This window comes from Pinus tabuliformis, chromosome 5_2, assembly GCF_031772625.1.
Source record: "Pinus tabuliformis cultivar Carrire ecotype Pingquan chromosome 5_2, CPIR1, whole genome shotgun sequence".
NCBI lineage: Eukaryota > Viridiplantae > Streptophyta > Pinopsida > Pinales > Pinaceae > Pinus > Pinus tabuliformis.
This window is the reverse complement of record NC_142306.1, coordinates 571,492,806-571,498,856: the sequence shown is the minus strand read 5'-3', so window position 1 is coordinate 571,498,856 and position 6,051 is coordinate 571,492,806. Positions and strand designations below refer to the sequence as shown.

The window sequence follows — 6,051 nt, the reverse complement described above, 5'->3', positions numbered from 1 at the left end:
TCCCTCACTGCTTCAGGACAGCGAGCGCTCCACCGTGAGGTCTGATACTAATTGTTGGAATTGAGAGGCAAAGCAAACAAACAATAAACACACAGCAGAATATCAAGCACATATGATACAGTATTTAACGTGGTTCACCCAACTAAACTGAGTTACGTCCACCAAATATAGTCATCAAGAATTTATTAATCAAATTGGAGATTACATCAAGAAATTCTCACAAAACTCTCAATCTCACACTCTTAGCAAACATCCGAATGGTTGCCTGTTATAGAGAATCTAACAACCTCATTAACTCACTCACATTAAATATAGGAGACATTAACTCCCTCCCAACAACTTGGAGCTAATCTAGGACCTGAATTCTATTGTTGTCATCAGCTGAGATTTTTCCTATTTTGCTCCAAACAAAAAATCTCAAACAGCCTTCCCACACCATGAAGCAAACTCTGCTCTCAGTCTCTCGCACTTCGTCATCCATCGATAGTCACCAATGCTTGACACAGGAAAATTGTGGCCATGATCAGCAAGTGAGCGAAACCGAAGATCAGGAGATTCCCCACGTCAATCTCTCTGTGGATCAGATTCTGGACCAACATGTCGGTGGTTTCGGGCCTGCTCAGCTGCTTCATGTCCTCATGGTGTCTCTGGCATGGGCTTTCGACGGAATACACTCCTTTATTCCCATATTCACTGATGCTCAACCTTCATGGCGATGCACGGCCTCTCAAACGCCAGATTTCACAGACAATGTGACGCTGCAGCTCTCAGCATCGATGAGTGGGCAGAAATGGTGCACACCAAAGTCGTCACTGTGTGAAATGGATGGGAGTCTTTGGGAGTGGGTCGATGGGAGAGGATCGTCTGTGGTTTCAGAATGGGGTCTCATCTGCCATGACAAGTTCAAGTCAGGAGTTCCGGCCTCGCTCTTCTTCATTGGCTGTATTTTAGGTAAACTATCTTCTTTTAACACTTATACAATTCATTTTCCTGTGCAGAAATGAATTATCAGCTCATTTTGTACTGGATCCCATGCATGGCAGGTTCAGGGTTTTTGGGACCTCTCGCAGATGCATCTGTTGGGCGAAAGAGAACATTAATGCTGTCGTGTTTCGTACTCTCAATCTCTGGATTTCTGACAGCTCTATCTCCCAACATCTGGATATACTCCTCCCTCAGGCTAATCAGCGGCTTTGGTCGAGCAGGCGTTGGCACCTGCAGCTTAGTTCTGTCAACCGAATCTGTGGGGAGCAATTGGAGAGGACAAGTTGGGCTCTATGGTTTTGTCTTCTTCGCAGCGGGCTTCGCCTCGCTTCCTGGCATTGCATACCTTACCAGATCATCCTGGCGAATGACCTACATCGCCATTTCTGCGTTGTCCATGGCCTACTGCTGCCTCGTTCTTCCTTTTGTATACGGCTCTCCCAGATGGTTGGTCATCAGAAAAAGAGAAACCGAAGCTCTGGACATTCTTAAAAAGATGGCTGCCCGGAACGGTAAGTGCCTGCCCGAAAACGTTCGGATAAGTTCGGCCTGTACAGAGGGAGCCAAAAATTCGGCCCCTGCGATTATCAATATGTTAAAAGTGCCGTGGGTGCGAAGGAGAATTGTGGGCATATCGGCTGCTGGAGTCATGGTCGGCTTGGTGTACTACGGCCTGCCACTTAACGTGAGGAATATGAAGGTGAATCCGTATATGAGCACCGCACTCAATGCTTTCATTGAAATCCCGGCCTTATGCGTCGGAAATATTCTGCTTCCGAGAGTCGATCGACGGATTCTTATATCGATTTCTTGTATCGCCTGCACTTTTTGTTGCGTTGCTTCTGCCGTGTTGTGTGCGTGGGATATTGGGTGGATGCAGATGGTAGCGGAAACAATGGGGTTTTGGGCAATTTGTGTGTCATTTGATGTATTGTATATATTCTGTTTGGAATTATTTGCTACAAATGTAAGGAGCGCAGCTGTTGGTACGATGAGGCAGGCCATAATGGCAGGTGCCGCCATCGCCCCTGCCATCTCTGTGATGGGGAGAAGACGATCTTGGGTTTCATTTGTGGCGTTGGGAGGGTTCGCTATGTTTGGTGGACTCCTGGTTCTGCTTCTCCCCGAGACCAAAAATCGTCCGCTTTATGAAACGCTGGAAGAGCAGGAGGTGGAAGAAGCCAAGATGATGAATGGCCAGATACAGGAGCCCAATCCTCCATTAATGGCCTAAGAAGTAGCTTTCCACACCTAGATAATATTCTAGGTAGATAATATATCTATATCCTGTCAGATAAGGAGAGGTTTGTCATGGTATATGATGAGGAGAGGTTTATTATCTACCTAGATAATATTCTGTCAGATGAGGAGAGGTTGGTCAATTATTCAGCACGCGCTCTTGTTCTGAATAATTTGGCTGGCAGAATCACTGGTAAACGCCAATTATTCAACACGCGCTCTTGTTCTGAATAATTTGTTTTGTCAAACAAATCTAAATGCAGGGTTTTGTTTTTTCCAATGGAGATACTACTCAAGGTATAAAATGTTGAGTAATATTTTAAAATAAATATTATAAATTTATGATGTTAATTGATTGGACTTATAAATGTTAAATGTTCACATTTACAGTTGTTTAAAATATCTATAAAATAATAGTTATCATTTCATTTAATTATTTTTTAATAAAATTTAAATAAATGAATCACAAATCTAATTAATTTAATTTTTTTAATCACTAAATATTTGTGTATAGATATTTTATATTTATATGAAAAATGTGTAGGCATTATAAGTTAGGAAATATAAAGTGTAAAATGTAATGTAATGAAAAATGTAAAGCATAAAAATATATAAACAAATTATTTTTTTAATAATTTATTTCTTTATATATTATTATTGGTACAATTATCAATAGTATTGATTATTACAAAATGATAATTCTTTTTGTGGATGGATGGAGAGAGGGAAAAGGATTCATCTTAACCATGTACCAATTTTGTATTAAAAATGAGATTTGTTAGACATTTGATGTCTCTTAATACTAATTCTTATTACTATTTAAAGCTTAATTATCACATTTATTAAATAAATAGTTAATATTTACTTATTCAAATTGCATAATTAGGTTATTTTAATTAAAAATGAAATATTTCATCTCTTGTTATAATTATTTATCAACAAAACTATGATTTATCCTAGTTTTGTTGATAAGATCGCATAAGATCATGCTCACTGTTGAGTGTCATGGGCCATCAATGGATAAGAACAACATCAAAATTTTCCCAAATTGGATTAGACTTTTCTGAAATAGCATTTCACAATTACTTTGAAAATCATTTCTTCCACCATGTTGAAAGGTCTCGGCCACCTCCACATATTTTAACTCATATTATGCCACGATGCTATCAATAGATTTTTTCATTCTAATTTATAATTGATCATGGGTCAAGCATCCTTTGTCCCAAAGGCTAGAGTTATAAATCTCATATATATGAATCATTCTATTAGGTGAACCACCAACAATAAATCTCATAAATATGAATCATTCTACGATGTGAATGACCTAGTAGCTATGATTGTTGCATAATGCGCAAAAATTTCCTCTAAGTTATCACCGTTTTAAAACATTTTAGTCAAAGAATTTACAATTAGGGATTAGACGAAATTTCTTTTAAATTGTCCTTTTGAAACGTTTTAATTGGAAAAATGGGATTAAACATTTTTATCATGTAAATAGTGATTAAATGTTTTTGGGTAGCTAAAGGGTTTTTCGTGCTATTTTAACGTTTGAAAGACTTCTCATAAGGCATTTAAACATTTTGAGGTTTCACTCGAGGAACATATTAATGTTTAAACGTTTAAAAATATACTAGCATGACCACATTAATAAATTAGGTTGATATACGCTAATACGCGTACATCATATTAATAATACTAATAATTATTCCCTGATGGGGGTGACAAGTGGAAAGGACGGCGTTCCCAAAGGAACGCATGGGTGTTCATGTTAAGCACGTGGCATCAGGTGGGCGGGCTGGTTTCCCTGCCCTCCCTTAACACCTTAAGTATGAGAGAGAGTAAATTCGAGCATGTGAGGTGTCATGTCGCCTTGGGTCTTGAGGGTGGTGGCGACCGTCTTAATGTTATGGAGGGTGATGGGGGTGTTCGTTGGGCATTGTACATATGCATGGAGTATTGGTGTATGTGGTGTGGCCATTGTGGGAAGAAGAGAGAGTTGTAGAGGTTCCCTTGTCCAGCCGAGGAGATGGCATTGCCATTAGCGCTTCCTCCCCTACTTTCAGGTGTGTGTCATTATTAATTGCCAAATTGGGCTTCTTCACTACGAGTGTGCAAGGAACGAAGGGTATGGTTGTCTAATTGGGGTGGTATTTTGTTGTTTCTGTTTCATCTTACACGATTTTAGTCCGGGTCAGGTGGGAACTAGTTTTTTTCTTGAATGAGCGAGTAGTAGTGGTCCTCTACAGTCCATTTTTAGGCTTCTTTGTTGCTGGATGGAGCCATTGGAGCAAAAATATTGGGCTTGCGGGTGGTCGCTTCAGGGGAGGTGCATATTTATGGCTCGTGGTGGGTGGTTGTTTTGTGTACTGTGTGTTCTTGGTGTCGTGGGGTGTGGAGGTTCAACCAAGGTCGATGGTGTCTCCTTTTGTGTGGGAAGTTCGGGCAGTATCAGGCTAGTGGCCCTTTGTTCATTCCAGTGGTGTCTGGAAGGCAACCATGCACCCTATTCCTCGCTCGGGCGTTCCTATGCCCAGGTGCAACCTAATTCGGGAAATTCTGGTGTAGACACATCCAGGTCTAGGATCGAGATGGTGAGTGTCAGTGGTGGCCCTATTCAGGGTGGTCAGAGCAGTGGTGGGTCGAGTCGCACATCATCAGGGGGCAGAGGAGGTGGGAAGTTGGGGCTCTCTGGGCACGCAAATCTTGTTGCTCAGTGTGGTAGGTGTAGAGGCTCGATGTTGGGTCAGGGTGACCACACTTCACTTTTCTAGCAGTGAAGGGGCTCGGCTCGTCGTGGTGTTTCAGGGCGTCGTGTGCTGGTGCGTCATGGTGGTCGTGATTAGTGACAATTTTGTTTTGTTGAGAGATGTCGAGACTTGATTCATTCCATTCTATAGTGTCTCGAGACTTCAGAGCGAGATCAACAAGAGGAGCATATTGAATTGATAGTAACTTTGAACAAAATGCATTACTTCCAATGCCATGTCCGGGAGCGTGTAGTTGTGGTTTGACAAGGCCATAATTTGTTATCGAAGCAAGTTGAGAAGTTGAAGGCCTGGATGGCCCATTTCAAGGATCATGTCCAATGCTCCTTTCATCCTCCGTCGCCTCTTGAATAGTCCCGGACAACCTAGCCTCCATCACTTCGGACAACTAGCATGGATATAGATGTTTTATATGTTCTGTATGTTTACTGGTGCCTATGGCCTCTTAAGTTTTGGATTGTGTCTCTTTATGCTTTTTTGTTTCACTGTCACCTGCTTTCAGTGGTAGTCAACAAACCTGGTTGAGGTGAAGCTACCTATGTTTTCCTTCTGATATACCTCTTTTTGGAACCATGAATAAAATATTGACTTACAAAAAAAAAATACTAATATTTACTCTTAATAATAATCATAATAATAATAATAATATTATTATTATTATTATTATTATTAACCATAATAATAAATAATATTATAAAAAATATAATAATAACTATTATTATTATTATTCATAACTATTATATTAATAATAATATTAACTATGTTAATAATTGTTATAATATATTGAAAAAATTATTGCCACAATGCGATGTTGGAACATGGTTGACTATGCTTGATCATGATTATATTATAGATGTTATGAATAATAGTATACGATAGGAATATCAACCCTAAGAATAACAAATCCAAGGGATTAATATCATCAATTCGAAGGAATAATAACCTAATGGGTTAATACTAAAACCCCAAGGGATTAATATTATAAACCCTAAAATAAATGTGCTTGAATAAGGTTCACCATGGTTGATTTTCATATTGAGACAATCTTTGTCACAATATGACG

At 39.5% G+C, this 6,051-nt stretch overlaps 1 pseudogene across 1 annotated transcript; it reads left to right on the top strand.

The window, feature by feature from the left end:
* Positions 1-437: 437 nt before the first annotated feature.
* LOC149160255 (organic cation/carnitine transporter 1 pseudogene) lies at positions 438-2,517 on the top strand (annotated as a pseudogene). The gene is made up of 2 exons (XR_016261204.1): positions 438-951; positions 1,044-2,517. The product of XR_016261204.1 is annotated as an organic cation/carnitine transporter 1 pseudogene (transcript).
* The last annotated feature ends 3,534 nt before the right edge of the window (positions 2,518-6,051 follow it).